This window comes from Canis lupus, chromosome 22, assembly GCF_048164855.1.
Source record: "Canis lupus baileyi chromosome 22, mCanLup2.hap1, whole genome shotgun sequence".
Classification (NCBI taxonomy): domain Eukaryota; kingdom Metazoa; phylum Chordata; class Mammalia; order Carnivora; family Canidae; genus Canis; species Canis lupus.
The window spans coordinates 48135091-48158848 of NC_132859.1; the positions used below are offsets into that span (position 1 = coordinate 48135091).

Here is a 23758-nt window from a genome sequence, read left to right on the forward strand (position 1 = left end):
GAGTAAAATAAGTCAGGAGGATCTTGCCATAATGAAAATATGGCTCAATCGTGGTGGAAGCGGTAGATGTAGCAAATGGTCAATTCTGAAAATATTTTGAAAGTAGTGCTGACAGAATTTGTTGGTGGGTTGAGTGCATGGGGTGAGAGAGGAAACAGAAATCAAGACCAACTTCACGACTTTTGACCCAAGAAACTGATAGAATTTACTGGCAAGTAGAAAGCTTCAACAGAACTAAATAAAAGATTAGGTATGAATTGAATTAAAAGTTGGATTTGTAGGGACACCTGGGTGGCTCAGTGGTGAGCATCTACCTTCGGCTCAGGTCATGATCCCAGGGTCTGGGGATCAAGTCCCACATTGGACTCCCTGCATGGAGCCTACGTGTCCAACTCTGCCTGTGTCTCTGCCTCTGTGTGTCTCTTACGAATAAATAAATAAAATCTTTTTTTAAAAAGTTTGATTTGGGACATATGAAGTTCAAGATATGTGTTACATATCCTGGTGGATCTGGCAAGTGGGCAGTTGGATTTCCATGCCTGGAATTCCTGGAAAAGTTTAATGCTAGAGAGATACATTTAGAAATTATCACCCATATAACTGGTATGAAACCATGAGCACCTTCTTGCTTAAGCCTCTTGAATTTTAATAATTGGCTAGATTTATGCAATGGTAAACAGGACACAAATAGGACAATAGAATTCTGCCTCTCAAACTTATGCAGTCAAAATAGAAAATCCTCTGGACCTTTGAGATTGCAATCAGTTTACTAGCTCTGCTAAAGAAATTTGATGGGTATAAATATGAGCATAATGTGAGTGTATGACCCAAAGAGAGAATTTATACCAAGATCATCAAAAAGCATTCATAGAATACATCAAAAGGACATCTGAAGCACACATATGGGAGATGCAAGTTATATATACATACATATAAAAACACATACATATACATACACACATACACTTGCCATAGGCATTTATACATAATTATTCAAAAAGAATAGAATCCAATTCTGTCCTTCCTTAATTCTCTATCTCTAGTCCTCCCTCTCTAACTCAAGACTTTCCTCTGTCTTTTCCTGTCCCTTCCCTGCTCATCTGAAATCAAAAATTCCAATTTCTAAGATGACTCTTACCAGACCAAACACTTAGAATTGGGGAGAGCAGTATTTTTTACATGCTAACTTGGGATCTGTTATCATTTTTTAAAGATGACACTTGATTTCTCACCTAATGTGCTAAAGAATGGCAGAGAGGAGGCCTCTAGGGAAAGAATGAAATTTTCATAGCTTAAACGCTAAAAATAACAGCCCCATAACACTGAATCTCATTACCAAGCAGCGAACGCTCTCGCTCTCCCTTCCACTGTGGTGTTCACAAGATGCCTTTCAGAAGCCCACACATTCACTCCACCCCCATCACACATAAACACAAATACACACACATACACATATACCACCAGTTATGCTGTTACCCTTGGTAAACTGGGAAAATGTGTGTCAGAACTAGAACGTTCTCTTGTCAGGTTATCATAATTTACTGCCCGGAAAATGAGTCTGCGGTTGCAGACCGTTTTTGTTCCTTATGTGGCAGATTTGGGCAGCACCGTGAGAATAATGAATGCAGCTGCACGTCCAGTGTGTTGGGTGGATAGAAATTCAGACCCAGAGTGAATTAGAGAAAGAGGAAACCCGAGCCAGAGGCACGACCCAGCTCACTCAAGCTTTGTCAGTCACTGTTTACATCATGCTCACCCATAAAATAGATAATGACAGTATTTCCACATATCTCTAAGTTGCCACTGTCTGGGGAAGTCTAAAAGTTCATAGTGGCCTTGCAAGTAAGTTCCAAGTCTTTAGCAGACAATGAAAGAAACGGGAAATCGGCATTTCACTAATCACTGCATCAGAGCTCCCTATGCCTCAGGTAAGGGACTACTTGCAAGGCCACCTAGCAGCAATGAGCCACGGGGAGAACCATATACCCGCACGGGCACTGGTCGTGCTCTTGTCCTGCTATGCTCTTTTGCCCTTCAATCCTGCTGTAAGTCCCCCGGGGAAAGCTGTACCCTCCGAACCTTGTCCTAGAGTGTTCTAGGAGAAAAAAGTCTTCTCTCCCTCTTCCTGCCTCACCAAGGCCCTTCTTTATTGACTTCAGGAGAGAAACATTTCCTTATCCTACCCTTGGTCTCAATTAGCAGAATACAGAATTAGCATATTAAATTCCATTGACACTTGATGTGCTAGGCTTCATAAAACAATTTCAACATCTGCAGAGCACCTTAGAGTTTACCAATTCCTTCACAGCCCCCACCACAGTAAGTGCTTCTCCAGTAAGGCTCTGGGAGGATCAAAGTGGGTTTTACTCCCATCTTACAAATGAGTAAGGAAGTCTCAGAGTTAAGGCAGCACAGAGGCCAAGGCCAGTGGGAAAGACTCGCAACAGGACACTAACAGGAGGTCTCTGAATTCAGGTCCGTCTGAATGAACTGTGTCAACTTGTCTTTCTTTTTGAAGACAAAAACCCTGATGTCAGAAAGACCTAACTTTGCCACTCAGGCAGACTTATGAATTTCTCCAGCTTAATTTGCTAATCTCTAAAGTTGATTTATTGTCCCTGCAAAGGCTATTATGATTCAGAGAGATGGAGAATTGCAGGCATCAGGCACAGAGCCGGGCATGCGTTCTGGGAATGTTAACTCCCTTTGCGCCTCTTCCCCACTGTCTGTGCCAGCTTCAATACCTGCGCTGGTATCTCTACCGTAATTGTTGCTCTGATAGTGAGGACACCTCTCCTGCTCTCCGTGCTAACTATGTACCAGGCACCCCTCTATTTAATCCTCACCACAACCCTATGAAGTAGCACTATTATCTTTTTTCCAGGAAAGCCTGGAAAAAACTCTTAATTCTCAAAGCAGTCATGAAGGGTTGAGATTCCCTCTCTGTCTGTCTCTTTTATCCCAATCTCAGCCACTTTGGTACCCTGCTTGAATGCCCAGGTCCCCTTCCGAACATAATCTTCTCTGCTAGCTTCAGAGATGTGCCCTCCCCCCCGCCCCCGCCCGCTCCATCCCTGCCCTGGTCCCATTGCCTCGAACCACCATGTAACTAGACCAATAAACATCTTCTAGGATCTGGGCTCACAGGACTCTCAACAAGGGTTGCCAGATTTAACAAATAAAAATTCAGAATATTCAGTTGAGTTTGGATTTCAGGAAAGCAACAAACTATTGTAGTATGAGTATGTCCCAAATATTGAATGATATGCTGACTTGCATGGAATTCCATTTTTACTTGAAAAAAAAAAGTATTGATTGCTTACCTGAAATTCAAATTTAACTGAGTGGCTGTATTATATCTGGTCCTCTTAGACACTTTGTATACCATAGCAGCCTCTGTCTATTCTGCGTGCCCCATATCTGTCCACCCTGCTCCTCAAAGCATACTGTGGTAGTCTGTTACAGTAGATTTTAGGAGACTATGCCTCCAGTATTCACATTCTTGTAGAGTTCACTTTTCTTGAATCTGGACCAACCTATGACATTAGCAAGAATACAGTGTGATTGATTCTGTGCCTGTTCTGAACCCAAGCCTTCAGAAGTTTCTGTGTTTGCACTCTTGGAAGTTTTAAGCTCTCATGTAAGAATTCTTCCCACCCTACTGGAAAGACTGCATGGGGAAGCCATATTATGGAGAGAGACCCCAAAACTACAGGAAGGAAAGCAGCCAGTAGCTAGAATCAAGGCCAAACATATGGTCCTAGTCAAGCCAGACCATCTGGACCCTAGACATTTGAACCATCCATGATCAAGTATTAGACATGTGAGTGAAGAAGCCCCAGCAAACTCACGTGAAACAGTGATATTAAATCCCTACTGTGCCCTGCCCAGATTCCAGATTCATAACCATGAGAAAGTCATGGTACTTTCTACTATCCAGTTCTGGGGTGGTTTGTTATGCAGCAATAGGTAACTAAAACATATTCCTAAGTATTATTTTCTATAAAGTTTAGGTGATGACACAAGCACCCAGTTCAATCCACTTATTACCATGGATTCCCCCCAACCCAATTTTTCAAGCTCTGATTCTAGATCCAAACTCCTTCTGTAATTGTAACTTTAAAGGCTGCTGGAGCCCATATTTTCAGTTACAGCTGTGAGCTAAGATGTGACAGGGCACAGTGGGCAATGATCTTGTTCTGCAGCATAGCAGAAGCAGCCTAGCACCAGCCCACACCTAGGGAGGCATTAGCAGAGCAAGGCTGAGAGAAGATTGCCTGGCACCTGCCTGTTCTCAGCTGGGGATCCTGCCAATCCCATTAGTTTTGTGCTTACATAATCACAAAGTCCACCTACATACCTTTCAAAAGAAAAATTCCAGGAACTATGGGCCATAATATCCATCCAAATTATTACCTGGGTTCGTACACTGAGGGGAGGGTTGATAAAAGTACAATGAGAAAAAGTGCTAGCAGCATCGACAGGAAAACGTAAGATCTTCTAAATATTGATTCACAGTTTAAAAAACAATAATGCCATTATTTGACCCCCAAAATTGGCTAAGTCATATCCTATGCATCATGTTTATTGTCCAATATACTGATTAGGCTTGATTTCAGTGGAAGATTTCTGTTTAGAATATTAAGAGAAATTCATAATTCCCCAGAATTAGAGTTGATGTCACTGGTCCCTTAAAATATGTATATAATCAGAAAATGTATCTAGGGTAAAAACCTCTTGACAGAATTAGTTAATGCTGCTGGAAAGGAAACCTCAGAGGGAACACTCTCAAAAGAGCACTGGCTTGAAGTCTTTGCATTAAACCATAATATAGGTGCTAGAGAGTAAGAAACTCAAGATATACCAATGCTTTTTAAGGAATGAAAAATCCCTTCATTTTGATTTATTTGATTTCTCCAGAGTAGACTTCTCATGAAGGAAACTTCCCTGTGGCTGGATTCTTTAATTGAAAGTATATTCATTTAAATGCCTCTTATTTGCCAAGTACCATGATTGGTTCTGGGGATTTCACAACAAATAGCACATGGTCCTGGTCCTCAACAAGCATACTGGCTCACACAGAAGCCACAGGTGAAAGCAGACTCTTCAGGCAGACACCTGATAGACATCATATGTGGGGAGATAAAGGAGGAAGTGAGATGGTCAACAAAAGTATCATAGATCTAGAAGGTCAATTCTGCCTTAGGCCTGAAACCTCTCAGATTTACACAATTCCTGTGATTCAATTCAGAAGACTGACTCTCCATGTGACCTTGAGAAAACATGTGAGTCTTTGAGGAGCTCATTAGCTAGCTTTATCTAAATGCTGATTATTTCCCATGGCATTGAGTTCATGGTGTCAGACAGAACCAGATTCAAGCCACTAGCTTTGGACATATTACCACCTTTTGAGACTCAGTTTCCTCATCTGTAAAACAGGGATAATGACATTTACTTCACAAAGTTTTTGTCAACTGCATATGAGAGCAGGACAATTTAAGATCAGTTTCCTCAGAAACAGAATTAGGGGATTCACGGACAAGTGATTTATGGGGGGAAAAAATGTTCCTGGAAAGTCCAGCAAGGGAGTGGGGGAAGTAGGACAGGAAGGAGGAGGAAGTCAAATGAGATGCCATCTCAAGGAGAGACATGCAAAGAGTGGCCTTAGCCTGACTCTACAGGGAAGCTCTGGAATGTGAGTTATGTCCCGGAGTTTGTCCCCACTGGAGCTCAGGGAGCAGAACCTTCATATTCCTGCATCCATCAGTCACCAACTAAGAGCTGCTACAGGGCTAGAAGGGAGCTCTACACTCACAGTCCCTTCCAACTCTGAACACTTGAGCAAAGCAACTCCTAGAGCAGAGCACTGTCTGCCAAAGAACAGTCTCAGGGGTTGGCCATCGAGAAGGAAATCCCCACTGAACCTAGGGGATAGATGCACAGACATGGTGGTAGGTACCCAAGGGAGTCTGGGTACAGTGCCAAGTAACATCCACTTCAGTCTGCTTTTCCAGACACACAGTAAATGGCCCTTTCTCCTTTTACCTAGGAGGGGTTTGGGGAGGGACACACACATCTCCACATTTTGCACACTGCAGTCAAGGCAAGTCTGTAGGCTGTCTCTTATTCACAGCTCAGAATCTTGTTTCATGGCAACACACTGAGACTTCCAAGTATGTAGAAAAATCCACCCAGGTCCAAGGAAAAAAGGAAGTATGAATTAGTGACACACTCTCATTGGCTATTGCCCTTCAATCTCCCAGTCTCTCCTCTGGCAATTCCCTACTAGACTAGAAGAGTCTCTTTCACCACTGTTTTACCTGCAGGACAGAAAGTAGCTAACAAGGGTCAGGGTAGATAGGCAGTGTTGGCCCAACACAGGCATTTATAAGTTCCCTGCCCAGTGAGAAGTGTTTGGTTCAGTGTGCTACAGTGACTGCACTTCCACACCAAGAGGTGCCCTTTATCTCCTATTCTGTGCAGGGCCAGTGGCTGGCCCCATCCACTTCTCTTAGGGGTGACTACCTCCCCAAAACTAGACCAGACCTCTCATAACTTGGGAGGGGTTGGTGCTCAAGTGAAGGACAGCACATAGTTCAAAAGAGCCCTGTGTCCTTAAAAAGGAGAGAAGAGAGCGATCAACACAAATCTGGGACTTCAGCAAAGGGGCCAGGGAGAGCAGAGGTATGTGGAGAGTCTGGTTTGGGCCAGGGTGTCTATTTCTTGGGTTTAAAAATTCATTTTAGTAACTACAACCAAACATTGAGAGTGAGAGAGATCACAGAGGCAGATGGAGAGGGAGCAGGAGAAGCAGATTGGCCACTGAGCAGGGAGCCCAATGCAAGGCTCAATCCCAGGACCCTGAAATCATGACCTGAGCCAAAGGCAGATGCTTAACCGACTGAGCAACCCAGGTGCCCCACTTCCCATGGCTTCTAAGCAGCATCAGGAGCCCCACCATCTATGGCCCTGCTTGGCCAAGTGGGCTCCCAATTATCCTAGTTCTTGTCTGTCACTCTAGACACTGGATGACAAACAGGGCTCCTGCCTCTTGCCATTAACATCATACCAGGCTGGAGCATCTGTAAAGGCCTGTCTTGTCTTCCTGGCAACAGCACCTTGAGAAATCTCCCATGTCCAAGGCCTCCTACAGATAAACAGCCAGTGCCTGTCTTCCTGCTGGCTCTCTACTACGAATATTTTATTCTTCCTTTGCTTTTAAATGAGGTGTTTATAAAATGCTTCTAGCCGCAAAGGACTTTAAGTGCTTGAGAGCATGACCTGTATTGTTTTCATCTCTGCCCTGCCATAGCCCTCATGCCATCAGCCAGTGGCATTGCTCCCGGGGCAAGCCATGGTCTCTGCCCCATTCTGAGTAAGTGGAGTCATGGATCAAACTGACATCTTCTTAGATTATAATTCCATCTGGGGTTGAGAACACAGGGAAATAGGCATGATCATACACAACTGGTGTCAAGTACATTAATTTGCCCTCTCTAGAGGTATTTGGCAATAATTATCAATGCACCCTAGTGTGCATGCCCTTTGATCTCATAATTCCACTCTGGGAAATGTACCTACAGGAAAGCACAAAGTTTCACGTGTAAGGAGATTCTCATAAGGAAATATTTATGATACTGAAACCTGAAAATAGCCTACAAGTCCAATAACAGATAAATAAGTTTTATTATGTAAATCAAATATTTTGTAGACATTAAAAACCAATGTTTGAAAAATAATTATTGGTGTAGGAAAATGTTCACTTTATATATATATGTATGTAAAAATACATTTATAAATTGCAATTTTATCCTTTCAAAATGACAGATTTATGAATATACCAAAATGTGAGATTATGAATATTCATTTTTTATTGTTTCACAATTAGAAAAAATAAATATTATCAATTTCTTCACCAAAAAAAGTAAGCCTTTGAGTCAAGGACATCAAAATGCAGACATAATATGTACTTAATGGCCAATTACTGAGAAGCTCCTACATGGCCAGGCCCTGTGCTAGAAGCTGGATACTCTAAGATGAATAGAACTCCCCTTTTTTTTCTCCCCCATCTTTATTGAAGTATAATGGACAAATAAAAAGTGTATATATTTTAAGTGTACAATGTGATGATTTGATATACATAAATGCTGTGAAATGATCACCACAATTAAGCTAATTAATGCATCAGTCACTTCACATAGTTAACCATCTGTGTGTGTGCGTGTGTGTGTGTGTATTGAGAACACTTAAAATTTACTCTTTTAGCAAATTTCAAGTATATGGTACAGTGTTACTATAGTCACTATGCCTTGCATCAGATTCCTGAACTTAATCACCTTATAACTGGAAGTTTGCATCCTTTGGCCAACATCCCACCATTACCCCCACTCCCCTGGAAGCCCCTGGTAATCACCATTCTACTCTCTGATTCTGTGAATTAAATTTTTAATTCCATGCCAGGCATGCCCTCCCTATATCTTTATTCTACCTCCAGTCAGAGTCACTTCCCACAGTCCTACTGAGTGTGCAGTGGGCTACAAAACTTTGCTCCCTGGTTATATCTGATGGATGGGAAAGGACTCTAGATATGAGCTGAGCCAATCAGGTTCTCCCAGGAGTTTGGAATGGAACACACAGGCCTGCGAGCAGTCTCTGTTGAGTAGTACTCCTGAACAGCACCATTCAGCAGGGTCTGAAATGGCCTTTTTTTTGGCCTGAGGCCCTGAGTGTTAGAGGAATCAAGCCCAGCAAAGAGAAAAGTAGTGTCCAGAGAACACGGCACTTTGTAGGGAACTATGCAGTGAGCTGCTAGGTTGCCATCTCCTGCATTTGCATTCTGGAAAATGTCTCCTCTATTATCCTCTGTTTCACAAAAGCTTATTTAAATGGGCTTTTCCTTCCTGCAAAAGATGCTCTCTGATTAAAACCTCTAAGAGAAAGTTTCCTGAAACCCTTAGAGGATCACACAAACTTACCAGGAAGACCTCTGGTTATATCAAGACTGGGTCACACTCTGAGCCTTGCACAAGGCACATATGCTCAATAAATAATTGTTGGCTAAATGAATGTAGAAATGAAAAGCTGCCCCAAAGGGTCTACTCTGGCTGCCTGAGAGTCCTCATTTACCTGTCTGACATCCACAGCACTACAAGGAAAGTGGTCACATGGGCTCATGCACAGCTTGGATTCTTGCCTCAAACTTATTCCAGTAATCATTGAACACCTGTTTTCTTTGGCAGTCTGGGTTGCACTGAGCCATGCCAGTGGATATTAGAGTTCGTCTCTGCTCCCACTCTCTAGTGAATGATGGCTTTTGTGACAAGGAAAATGCTCAGTGTTCTCTTGAGTCCCATCAGCAGTCAGAATTGTAAGGATTGGAGCACAGAATCAAGCACAGATAGCCCACAAGTGAAGATTTAGTTCCTGGTTAACAGGAACAGGCTTCACAAGTAGTTTTGGAAATGAGGTCAAACCCATTTGTTTCCAGATGGTCCCAGACTACAAAAAAATTCAAAGGGTAATGGAAAATTTTCAGGCATCATATGGACATTTATCATATCTAACCAGCACTTTGATCCCTGAAATGTTGGTTATATCTCTCATGAAAGTTAGCTGTCCCATATAAGTGGACTTTGTTTTTATCAAAGTAAAGAAATACCTTTCTATTCAAGGATTCATAAGACATATCTCCCTTTCCAGAATAGTCATTCCTACCCTGTTGCTATCACAATTCATTTATATTTACATATATACATATATGCACATATAAATATATTAGCATATATGTGTACATACACATATATGTATATATGAAACACTTATATATTAGCTTATATATTAGCATTATTTTTCTTCTTCATATTATTTATTTAACAATATTTATTGAACACCTACTATTTGTCAAGCTCTCTTCCAGACACAGAGATAGAGGAGTGAGTAAAACAAACTACTTTCACAGAACATATATTCTAGTTGGCATCTAGATGGAGAAAGACAATAAACAAACAAAAAGAAATATATACATAATGAGGGAGAAAAATCATTCAGAATTATGTAGATACAAAGTTCCCCACGTGAGAGGGAATTGCTATTTTATATAGGATACTCAAGGAAGACCTCACTGAAATTGTGACATCTGGGGGAGATCTAAAGGAAGTAAGGCAGTCAACTCTGAATATATCTGGGGAAAGAACATTCTGGGCAGAGAGAACAGCAAGTGCAAAGGCTCTGAGGCAAGAGATGTTTGGAGTGGAGTGTTTTAATGTTCCTGTATTTTAGAAAAAGGAAGGAGTGGAGTGAGTAAAGACAGGAAGATAGAACATGAAGTCGTAGATATGTATGCAAATACTTTCTACCAGACTATGGATTCTAAAAAGCAAGGACTATGTCTTATTCATATTTATTCCCTGCCTAGCTCTTCCTACAGGTCCTGGCACATAAGAATGTTTTAATAAATGTTAATTGTAGTTATAAATGAATGCATAGTTTACTTATGCTTTGTGTCATGTCTAGTGCATTGCTTTAACTATTATGAAGTAAAGAAATTTAATTTAGCTTTCATTTCCTTTAATACTGAACCAGGTTTAATTCCTGAGGCAGAAGATATAACTCTATTTAGATTAGGAGTGGCTGGTGGCTGGATGGTTGGGTGGATGGACAGAGCAATAGACTCATATATACAGATTTCAGATTTGAGCAAAACCCTAGAACCTGGCCATGATGCATCTGTATACATGACCATGATCCAATGAGCTTCTCAGTTTATCCTTGATCTGTATATTTGCAATTTTAACAATCAAGTGATACAGTATGAGGAATGTCAGTCACTAGCATAAATAGGTGAGATTATGGTTTGCTAAAAGCACTGCTATCTCAAGTTCAAGAATGTTGTACTGTTGTCACTTGAATATAAGAGGTGTTCTGGGCATCTTTATCTCACTAGCCTTGAAAGGTTATCACTCTGACTCAGTAATTCTGATTTGTCTCCCAATTTTATCTCATGTCTTTTTTTTTTTTTTTTCACATTCCTGGGTGATTTATAGGTAGCTTCAGTCTGTGTGTTCCAGCATAACACTAACAGGTAGGGCTCTGCTGACTTAATTGTGCATAGGCCTCCATAAATGCACCATAGGCCATTGGAACCCACCAGGTTCTTGACCAAGGTTTCTTCCCTTGTTTCTTTTGTCTTGGTGCTGACCAAGCTTAAGATCCTCCTTAACTAATATGGTTCAAAATTGTTAAATTGAAGTTAAACAAGTTTTAAGTTAGTTTTTAAATTTTTGTTTCAGGGTTTCAAGAAGAAAACAGTTGGCTCTTTGTACATAAATAAAGTCATTCCCTTCTATGAAACTGGGGAACACATTTACCCGTGTAGTTATTCAACAGATCTAAGGACATTCATTGACATGTTACACTAGACTGTGAGTTCTTTTTTTTTACTATTTTTTTTATTTAAATTCAATTTGCCAACATAAAGTGTAACACCCAGCGCTCATCCCATCAAGTGTCCTCCTCATTAGACTGTGAGTTCTACTAAAGGTGTCGGAAACGAATACAGTACATTTTCCTTTACAGATAATCTTGGAAATACCTCCTCTGTTTCATATAGGATAAAATTCTAATCTGTATCCTTCACCAAGTATTCATTTACACCATGCTGTGTATCATAGAAGCTCCCTCCCAAACATGACTAGTGTCCAAATACAAGACTTTCAAAAAATTTCTCTGGACTTTGAGTGCTAGGGAAAGTGTGTTTTCTGCATTACTGGTCTACTTCTTTTTATTGGACACAAGAACCATACAAACTAGATGAACTGGATTTTTTGGCTTTTTTGCCTTGTTTGCCTTTTGTTTGTTTACCTTGTCTTTTATGAAATTCAAAGCCTGAGCATTAAACCCTATTTCATTACCTCTTATCCTAGTTTTCTGGTATAATTACCTAGTTTTCTGGTATAATCCTGACACTACATGATTTCTGATCTTCATTTAGCTTTATTTCAGCTTTCCCATTGTTATAAGTTTTACACTCATGTTCAGGGAAATTTAAGAATGGCTCTATGAAAAATAGAAAAAAAAATATGGTTAATAAGCAAAGAGTTATGCAATGTACTGCACTAAAATGTGGGGTTGTGAGTCATATGGACCTGAACTCAGCTTCAACAATTACTAAAAGCGTGAACTCGATTGAGTAAAATGCTTAAATTTTCTGAACTTTCGTTTTTTTGTCTGATAAATAGGATGTTGATGATAAAACACCATAAGGTTTAAATAAGAATTCACACAGAAAATGCTTAGAATCTGATCTAACACCTTGTAAATATCCAATAAATGATATCCCCATGTGAACAAATAAAAGCAATTAAGAAGCTACTTTGATTTATATAATGTGTGAAAGTGTTTCTTGAATATGGGAGAGTAGCTAAAAGTTCCCACTTGGTAACTAGTTTATATGGGTTTAAGTCTCAGCTCTATTCTGTAACCTCAGGCAAGTTCCCCTAAAGTTCCCTCTTTATGCCTCAGTTTCCTAACATTAAATGAAAGTGAGACCAATGTCTACCTCACAGGGTTATTTTAAGGAGGTAACACAGTACAGGTGCTTTAAAAAGTGTCTGGCATACAGTAACCACTCAATAAATCCTTCTACCACTGCTACAACTGTAATAATTAATAATAATAATAATAATAATAATAAGTAGTAGTAGTAGTAATAGTAGCAACTGCTGACTCCTAGATTCAAACTACAATTTCAGAAACATCTACTCCATTTTGGCCCCAAGAAAAACCTAAAACAATAAACACAGAAAACTGACACACAGATATTTTTCCTGGGTTTGTTTTTACTTACACATTAGGAGCTTTTTCGATAATAACACAAGAGACAAATATTTGTATGGAAATCCATGAGCAACATAAGCCCAGAAAAGTACACATTACAACTTCTCTATGACAGAAAGAAATTGTTGGGGAAGATATCTCTTTCATATATGTATCTCTTCTAGAGACAAGGACCAAGTAAACTGAAATAGTCACACATCTCATCATTATTGAGTCCTTGTGTTTTTATTTCATTTTACTCTTTGTTCTATGTTTTCATTTTTAGCCACCATGGCTTTAGATCCTTAGGGTAAGCCAAAAAAGAGAGCAGGACACGTATAGTTATTATCAATAATAAAGTGAATTGACTATCTTGGTGCCATGCAACTGGTAAGTGACTGGCATGGCTTTGAAGCCAACTATCTCCTTTCTTCAAACTATGCACATTGCCCTAAGCCAGACATCCACACCAGAGCAGTTTACATCTGCAAGAAATTCCACAGCAACCACCGGTACATCTATAGAGAATACTCCAGGGACGCCTGGGTGGCTCAGCGGTTTAGTGCCTGCCTTCGCCTCAGGGGTCCCAGGATCTTGGGGTCCCAGGATCGAGTCCTGCATCAGGCTCCCTGCATGGAGCCTGCTTCTCCCTCTGCCTATGTCTCTGCCTCTCTTTCCCTTGGTGTCTCTCATGAATAAGTAAATAAAATCTTTTAAAAAAAGAGAGAATATACTCCAGATGCTTCAATTTCAGCGTCATCTTTCTTCCAGAAAGGTGCCCCACTCTGTACATCACAGAAAAGCAGAACTTTGGGAGAACAGGGTGCCTCTTTCCTTTTGTTCCCTGTGCATCTTGTTTCTACATAGAGCCCTGTCATCCCTAAACTGTCCACTAAGCACCATCTTCATCCTTGGTACTTAGGATGGAAAACTGAAGCACATAATCACAGGATTAGAAACAGTTGAATATAGGGATGCTGAAAAACCCTTTAGAACAAGTTGCCAAATCATTTTACTTTGTTGAAATCTTTTTTTTCTCTCTTTATTTGAACCCTTCTGAATTATAAGAGAAATGTAATTAAAACCAGGATTTTCTCTTCTCTAATGAATAGCTTCTGCTGTCTAAGAAAAAAGGAGAGCCTCAAAAAGATACCTGTGGCTATTCTAGCCTTTGGGTGGAGGGAAAGACTTCTGCTGCCATCCAGACCCAGATTGCTTGGAAACTAACCATGCACATGGGTTAGGATCTGGGCTGGTTATTAAGCTACTGTCTCTCAACGCCACCCACCCTTCTGTTTCCTGGTTTATAATTCTGAGGCTGGACTCCACAGATAAATTCTCCTCTGCCATCTGGCTTCCTGTTAGGATCTGCCAATAAAGGGTGTGAAAGAGAGACAGCAACCCTGGAGGAGGAAGAAAGGATTTGCTCCTTGCTGCTTGCTTCCTGTGCTACCAGTCACCTGAGCAATGGCTCGCCACCCCAGCAGCAGCAGTAGGTCCTGGTATCTTTTTTCCACGTCTAATCCCAGCTTCTAGGTTTTACTAACCCCAACCTCTTCTCTCTGCTCCTCCTGCCCAAGGGTGGTAGATGGTACCTGCAGTTACTACAACTTTCTCCAGTTACAGTTCTCCAAATGCCTGTTTAGCAATTCAATTCCCTAAGTTAAATTATCTCTTTAAAATAAGTGGTATGGTTGGTTCCTCATCTCCTAATGAGACATTGCATTCTGCAATACAGCTACAGATCAAATTGGTGAAATCCAGTACCTTCCATGATACATGACTTCACTGACGGCATAAATAAAGAACTTGGTAAATAACTTTGGGAAACGTTGGGCTGAACAAAGACAGCCTCATTTACTGCAGCATTTCTCAGAGCTTTCGATCTCCTAATATGTTTGTGAGTCCCGAGTTACAAACTTCAGCCAGCCCCCTAGATCACATTTGATTCATCTTTTCATTTATCCGCTATCTATACATCTAACTAGATAGTTACATTCCTTCAAACCTCTTCCTCCCTCTTCCTTCCTCCCACTGATACCACCCTAGTCCTAGTCCTCATTACTTCATCTGTCAGCCTCCAACCTGACCACCTTGCCTTTCCCTTCACCCCACACCCCCACCCCCAGTTGGCTGAAAATTTCAGCCAATGCAGTTACATTTAAATGGTTACATAAGTACATACATAACAGCTTCTATGTTTCCTCTTGGCCTGTAAAGCCTCAAATATTTAGTCTCTGGCCCTTTAAGAGAAAGTTTGCTAACCCCTGCTTGACTCCCCTGTCAGATGCAAGTATCCTAAATCACTTATATTTTGTGTGATATCTTCTCACAAGTTGTTTTTTCTTGTTTAGCCTGAATGTTTATAAAACCATGAACAAAATTTAAAAAAAAAAAAAAAAAACATGAACAAGGAAAGTCATCTCACAAAACATTCTTACTCGCTCAAGTAGGGAAGTGACGCTCTTCTTTTAGGTTTTGGAAAAGAATGACTAATTTTGTCAGAGCAGAATCACCAGGCAGGAAGGGATAGGTACAGACAGGGATATGCTGACAAATGTTTAACAACAGGCTTTCCAGGAAACACTGAATGGGAGGAAAGAAGCCCTACCCTGTAGTATTTGCTGATTTCTATGCTGTAAAGACTCCCACCCTGCTGATTTCAAGTTACCAATGTGACATCACTGGACACAGAGTTGGGGAAAGACACATCATGGGCTTTCACTCTAGAATGCCAGGAACAGGGTGGGAACCAAGGCAAAAAGAGAAGGTCCCATTTCTCTGAGTCTCCAGACCCTGACGCCTGAGAGGAAAGACTGATCACCTAGAGTAGTAATTGAAGTCAAGTCCACAGCCGATCCTTGGTGCCAGTCTGAGGTTTAAGTATGTTATCTGCTCTCTTTACAATGTCATTTCTTCCTGGGAGCTGGGGAGGTCCACCTTATCCCTAAGCCGAAATTCCTTCAATTTCTGCCACAATAAGAAATGATCTTAAGAAATAAATCAAGGGGGGGGGGTGCCTGGGTGGCTCAGTGGTCGAGTATCTGCCTTCGGCTCAGGGTGTGATCTGGAGTTCCAGGATCGAGACCCACATCAGGCTCCCTGCATGGAGCCTGCTTCTCTCTCTGCCATTCTCTCTCTCTCTCTCTCTCTCTCTGTCTCTGTGTGTGTGTGTGTGTGTGTGTGTGTGTCTCATGAATAAATAAATAAAATCTTTTAAAAAAAGAAAGAAATCAAGAAAATATAAACGTATCTAGATGCTCCATGGGCCAAATGCCTGACATCAGACCTTTTCCTATAGTCATATTTCATTAGGAAGTAAAAAAAGGAAGAAAACCTGAGGATGTACTTGTCAGGACAGGCATCAGAAACAAGAAATTAGAAGGAAGGGAACTAACCTCTCTCAAGTGTCTGCTTCTTGCTAGACAAGAGATTCAGAGATCCTTGAACTTGGAAGAAATAAAAGTCACCTTTTTTTCACTATTCCTTAACTAATATCTAGCATTTTCTTCATTTATAAATGGCTGCAAACCCACAATATGGCTTTGTCAACAACAGAAATTACAGATATTTTCATGTTTTAATTTGTCAGATAAATTAAAATATCGTTCATGTGCTTCACTACTTCAAAATTATAATACTTACAGACCCTTGGCTTGATCTTTTAATTCTTAATATATTAACAAAGAAATACATATTGTATTCCAACATAAACTTGCTTTAAAATTTTTTTGGTAACTGCAATATAATTGGCTTCCTTTGTAATTCTATATTTTATTTTATGAATTTAAAATAATTTTTCCGAGAAGTCCATTAGGCTTTATGAGAGTGCAAAAGGTTGAGCTCTTCCACCAAATCATTCTAAATATGTTAGTCCATTTAATCCCCAAGAGGGGTGGATAGGTTTTATGGTTCCCTTTTCACTAATGGGAACACTGAGTGTCAGAAGAGTTGCATGACAATTCCAAGCTCAGTCTGCCATTACCTGACAGACCCAGCAATTGAACCCCACAAAGATAAAGAAGAAAAAAACAAATAAAAATTAAAAATTTGCTGTAAAGTCTCTACTTTTTAACAATTGAGTAGTTTCATTTAAAAAATACAAAACAATAAGGAAAGGACAAACAGCTTCAGTAAAATGATTTGTGACTAAAAGTGATACATCATATTGTCTTTACCTATGTAACCAACAATGAACATTTAGGTTGTTTCCATGTCTTGAATATTGTAAATAATGGGGCAATGAGCATAGAGGTGCAGGTGTATCTCTTTGAGATAGTGATTTCATTTTCTTCAGTTATATACCCAAAAGTAGGATTGCTGGATCATATGGCAGTTCTATTTTTAATTTTTTGAAGAACCTCCATATTGTTTGGTGGCTGCACCAATTTACACTCTGAATTCTGATTATTCTGAATTCTTTGCCAGAGAGTTCACATATCTCCATTTCTTTAGGGTTTTCTGTTTTTGTAACTTTATTAGTTTCCTTTGGTTGTGTCATATTTACCTGATTCTTTGTGATTCTTGATTCCTTGTATTGGTATCTGTACATTTGAATGAATAGTTTCCTCTTCCAGACTTTATAGGTTCACTCTGACAGAGACAGTCCTGCACCATCTGTTCAGTTTGTCCTGAACAGGTCAGTTGGTAGTGTCTGTGGGCAGACTGGGGTTGCTGTCAAGGTTTCTAGTTGGCTGAGGCCACTGCCTGTGCTCCAAGGTTAGCTGGGGTGCTGCTAACTAGGCTCCACAGTCAGGTGGGGCCACCAGCAGGGTTCTGCAATCACCTCTGGTCAGGCAAGGTCACAGGGTGTTTCTCTAGCAGAGTGGTGCAACGAGGTTGGACTATGTGGTTAGGCAAGCCCATGGGCTGGGGTCCATATCACTTCTGGTCAGGTGTGGTCTTAGGCTGTGCTCCCCAACTGGACGGTACTACTGGCTGGATTCCATGTTCAGACAGAGCTAAAAACAGGGCTTCATGGTTGGACAGGGCCTCTGGCTGTGTTCTACAATCAGGTAGAACCATACAGTGTGCCCCGAAGTTGGTTGGGGCCACAGGCTGGGCTTTGTGATCATATAGACCCATATCTACACTCTGCTCTTGGGCAAGGTTGCTGTCCAGGCTCCTTCGTCGAGAGGTGCCTCTAGCTGTAGCCTACAATTAGATGGGACTAGAGATTTTGCTACATGATTGAGTTGTCACTGCATGGGCTGCCCATCCCAGTGAGGCAAGGCTGTGTTCAGGCAAGGCCATAGACTAGGTTCTGTTGCAAGGCAGGCTGTAGGCTGGGTTCTATGGCCAGGCAGTATGATAGGCTGTGCTCACATGTGTGGCCAGAGACTATGTTCAACAGTTAGACAGGGGTGCTTGCTTGGCTCTTCACCCAAATGGAATTATGGGATGAGCTCTATGGCTGCCCAGGTTCTCTGGCCAGCATTCCAGGTCAGTTGGTACTAAAGTCTACATTCAGTAGTTGGGTGGGGTTATGAATCTGGTTCCCTGCCCAGGTGGGTCTATGGAACAGATTCCTTAGATAGCAGGGTTCATTGATGGGGACCCAAGTCAGGCAGAACTACCAAACAAGTTCCCTGACCAGACAGGGCTACCAGTTCAGCTCTGCAGATGGCCAGAGCCACTGGATAGGATCTCTGCTCAGATGCCATGGCAAACAGGAATGCTGTCTGCGAAGATTTTGGCATTGTAAGCCCCAGCCTCCTCCATCTCTATCTGGTCCCTAGTGGTCCCGATTACCCCTGTGATCCTGCAGACTCTCTCAGTGATCCCCATGAGGCAAGACCCGAGTGGATTTTCCCAGGAGCTTCTCACAATGCTGGGGTTGCTGGATGTCCACTTAGGTTCTCTTTTTCCCAAAACCACAGGTCAGACTTTATAGGTTCACTCTGACAGAGACAGTCCTGCACCATCTGCTCAAGACCCGAGTGGATTTTCCCAGGAGCTTCTCACAATGCTGGGGTTGCTGGATGTCCACTTAGGTTCTCTTTTTCCCAAAACCACAGGTCTAGAGAGGCCCTCTTGGTGTGTTGCCATGCTATCCTGAAAGACAGGCAATGTAGTCAGAGGATGAATGCCCCTCTTACCCTCTGAAGGCAGTCCTTCTCAGTCTCTGTGATCCAGGGGCTTCAGGGATTTTCACAATGACATCTTGCCTATGGATTGTTGCTAGTTAGGCTTCTCATGAAAGGGACAAAAGTCAGGAAGGACCTGTGCTGCCATCTTGATGGAGTCACTTTTCTACAGGAAATAAAGTCTTCCACCATGATATTACAAATCATCCTTCCCTGATTTGTAACTGTGCCTGGAGACGAGGCTGTTTAAACAGTCCAATGCATTTCTTCAACAACTGAATAAAGGGCCATGTTGGTTCATCAATATTCTATAACTCACCATTGTTAGCTGGTTATTTTCCTCATCATCCTTAAGAGAAATATCAAGATATTGAGTCCCAGATTATTCTTCTGTGGTTTGATAAATTTTTTAAGGAGTTAGAATCAAACATATTCTCTACTTAATGTGTTATATAATACATACACAGACACATGTATACACATACATAAAATCATGTGGAAATACTTTATGTGACCTCATTTTAATCATTCAAGACTATTAAACATCATGTTAGAAATAGGAGATACCCACATTGGAATCTTGGTGGTGAGACTGACATTCATTGAATAAAAATGAATCTTGGTTTTACTAAATTAAAAAAAATCCTTTATAAAGAACCATAGTTAGGATACACTTAACCATGAACACAACTACTCACCACTATAGATAGGGTTCCGAAATGATCAGAATTTTGATAGAAAAATCCACAGGAAGAGGTCATGCCTAGAGGTTTCTTTGGTTTTGGATGGATGCGTTTTTTTTAATGGATGTTTAAAATATAGATTTTAGAAATGCTGCTGTTACTGATGATGACAATCTCCAGAGTTTTCTGTGGGTGTGGTCGCTGGAAAGGTGTGTGATGATTATAGGCTACAACGGAGGAAATGACCATCAGAAGACACCCAGGAACCCAGAGGATAAGGTATCTAAAGTTTTGCACAGGTAGATGCTAATGTTAAACATATTTGGGGTTAGAAGAACTGGTTCTTAGCCCCAGACTGGCCCTTTGGCTGCATAACCCTTTTTCTCAGCTGTAAAACAGCAACAATGATGGTGAGGATGGTGATACTGGTGGTGAGGCAAGGATGATGACTGACTTACCTACTCACAGACCCAGGATTTAATAAAGATCATTTATGTGAGGGCATTTTAAAACTATAAAGCTCAAGACAAATGTAAGATGTAGCTTTCATAATTTAAGAAGTTACCTCTTGGTCGTCACTGCAATGGCCAGGATTCAACCTGAGAAACAGAACCAGTAGAAAATGTATACTAAGTGATTTAATGCTCATAAAATTGTTGGGAACAGCCAGGAATGTCTAAAATTCACAGATAAGGTCATAGGAGAGGGAGGCTACATCCTCAAACATGAGCTGAAGCAGTCTGCAGGCAGAATTTCTTCTTCTGGGAAGACTTTTTTTTTTTAGATCTTATTTATTTATTCATGAGAGAAACAGAGAGAGAGGCAGAGACATAGGCAGAGGGAGAAGCAGGCTCCCTGTGGGGAGCCTGACATGAGACTCAATCCCAGGACCCCAGGATCATGACCTGAGCCCAAGGCAGATGCTCAACCACTGAGCCACTCAGGTGCCCCTGGAAAGACTGTTCTAAAGGCTTTCAACTGGTAGAACCAGGTAAATCCAGGTTTAAATAAGTCAACTGATTATGGACATTAATTACATCTACAAATGTTGTTTTATAGCAACATTATGTAACAACATCTTCGTAGCAACACCTAGATTTGATTGAATAAATAAATGGGGACAGTAGTTTAGTCCAGTTGGCACATAAAACTAACCATCAAGTCACATACAATTATGTGATCAGGAGCCAGTTACTTAGCTTCTTTAAATCTGGGTTTCAACATCTCTGAAATGGGATGGCGATCTAACCTCACAGGACAGTCATGAGGATCCAGTGAAGTACTATATGTTTAAATAAATGTTAACCTTAGAGAGATGCCAGCATAAGGAAACAGAATCTAGCTAGCTAACCCTGGCACCATTTCTTAGTTAACGAGGAACAAAATTGCCCCCTACCCTTTATCTCACTAATAACATATATAAATTTGTCAACTCACCTCTGAGATGGACTGTGTTGTAATTAGTGTGATTCACACCACAGTTCTTTAAAAATCCTTATTTAAACATTGTTTCAAAATGTTTCACTACCTCCAATCTGTCATCCAAGTGGATAACTTCCCAGGATTTTGGGCAAGGCTCAGTTCCCCAGCTCTGCCCTTTAGGGTTCTGAGCAGAACATTTGTATTGAGTCTAGGGATTTCCTGAACCAATTCAGCTTCTAAACAATGATATTTAAAGCAAACTCACCTTGAGTAGATGGCTGAACCATCTCCATCATGAAAGAGAAAAATCCCCAACGCATATCATAAACTTCACGTAAACCAAGCAATTTTTAAAGATTCAGATCATAGGTGAATAATCTCCAAAATAAAGATTTCCTCTGCACATGTAATTATGGTGCTTTGGAGCTTTTTCAAAATTGAGTCTTAAAAGGATGCTCAAGAAAAATAATTACAAATTCACCACAGCGGATTGAGAGAAATTCAGGGATTTAGTCTGAGAAAACACTTTTGGTGTTTGCAGAGGATGGCATTTGGGAGGATATTGGGTTCTGCCCTGGTTAGAGCCAGGCACTAATAGCAACTTATAGGCAGAACCAAAATAATGCTACAGCTGATGGTAGAGACAGGCTTTGAGAATTCTCAAGAATCCCAGCCTCCCCAAATAGAACTTCATTAACCTGCCCAATTTCCACTGGGTCAAATCACGTCACATATTTTCTACTCATCAATTCCCAGCCAGCCAACTGAATATCATGAAATGTTTAAATATCTCCCTTGCCAGTGTCCTATAATTTAACTCCATCTTTTCCTCTCTCTTATTTCCCTATATACCTTGTCCCCAGTCAAAAAGCAACTGGTTGTAATTACTTAATCAACTATAGTCTATGAATGCCTACTATGTGCCAGGTACTTTTATAATAGGCTGTGATTACAGTAAAATATAAAATAGGATTCTCATGATCTAGGAGAGTTAGTTCAGGAGTTAATTAAACAAATCATAGTAAAATATGAGATGTGCAATAAGAAAAAGAAGTGAAAATGCTACAGGAGTCCAGAGGGAAAATGACCAAATATAGCTGAGCAGGGGGTGAAGATGATGCTCAAATTGCTCCTTGAAGATGAGGAGGCACCTTCCACACATACCTGATACTCAGTGGGTATTTACTACATATCCTAAACTAGGGAAGTGCTTCATGTATGCTGGGGCAAGAACCATAGTTACCCTCACTTAGAGACTTAGAGAGAGGCATAGCTTGTTTTTAGGTCACATCTAGTAAAGGAGTGACACTGAGATAGTCACTAAAGAACTAAAGACTTCAGGAACTAGGAGTATTTTCCAGGCCAAACAGCAAAAAGAAGCACAGCACAAAAGAGTGTGGTCAACTGGGAAGCAGTGCTGAACCTCTTATGTGTCCTGTTGACACATAAGTAAAAACTCAACAAATCTTTCAGCTCTTTCAGAACCATGTAGTCGGTCCAAGTCCCTGCTCCGCTGTGTCGGGTGTACTTGGACCCAAGCTTGAGCTTGTCAATAAACCCTCGTGTGTTTGCATCGGTGTCGGCTCCTTGGTGGTTTCTCGGATTCGCGATCTTGGGCACAACAAGGAGCAGCGAAAGGGCCTGTGGTTCCGAATGAAGAAGATACTTCTCTGTGTTCTGGGGTTGTATGTTGCCATTCCATTTCTCATCAAACTGTGTCCTGGGATACAGGCCAAACTGATTTTCTTGAATTTTGTGAGGGTTCCCTATTTTATTGACTTGAAAAAACCGCAGGATCAAGGTTTGAATCACACGTGTAATTACTACCTTCAGCCAGAGGAAGATGTGACCCTTGGAGTCTGGCACACTGGCCCTGCGGTCTGGTGGAAGGACGCCCAAGGAAAGGACCAGATGTGGCATGAGGATGCCTTGGCTTCCAGCCACCCTATCATCCTGTACCTCCATGGGAATGCAGGCACCAGAGGAGGCGACCATCCGGTGGAGCTTTATAAGGTGCTGAGTTCCCTTGGTTACCACGTGGTCACCTTTGACTACAGAGTTTGGGGTGACTCAGTAGGAACCCCATTAGAGCGAGGCATGACCTATGATGCACACTCCATGTTTTTGACTGGATCAAAGCCTGAAGTGGAGACAACCCTGTGTATATTTGGGGTCATTCCCTAGGCACTGGGGTGGCGACAAATCTGGTGCGGGCCTCTGTGAGCGAGAGACACCTCCAGATGCCCTTATATTGGAATCTCCATTCACTGACATCCGTGAGGAAGCCAAGAGTCATCCATTCTCAGTGAGATATCGATACTTCCCTGGGTTTGACTGGTTCTTCCTCGACCCCGTTACAAGCAGTGGAATTAAATTTGCAAATGATGAAAATGTGAAGCACATCTCCTGCTCCCTGCTTATCCTGCCTCGGAGGACGACCCGGTCGTGCCCTTCCAGCTTGGCAGAAAGCTCTACAACATCGCTCTCCATCTCGAAGCTTCCGAGACTTCAAAGTTCAGTTTATCCCCTTTCACTCAGACCTTGGCTACAGGCACAAGTACATCTCCAAGAGCCCTGAGCCTCCAGGATACTGAGGGGGTCCTGGGGAAGTCAGAGCCCGGTGCCAGCGCTGAGTCCTGCTGCCTGAAGGAGCATGAAGACCTCTGGCCTCCCGGTCTGCTGTGGCCGCACGGCGTCCTGGATGCTCCACCCTGGGCAGCTGGGAGCGTGGCTGTCCGTGGAAGGCACAGGTTG

At 41.5% G+C, this 23758-nt stretch overlaps 1 long non-coding RNA gene and 1 pseudogene across 3 annotated transcripts in view; one reads left to right on the forward strand and one right to left on the reverse strand.

Annotated features, from left to right (window-relative positions):
* The window catches only part of LOC140614293 (uncharacterized), a 210182-nt gene that overhangs the window by 77853 nt on the left and 108571 nt on the right, over nt 1–23758 (reverse strand). The gene's annotated exons all lie outside the window — the stretch shown is intronic.
* LOC140613737 (lysophosphatidylserine lipase ABHD12 pseudogene) lies at nt 1553–23598 on the forward strand (annotated as a pseudogene).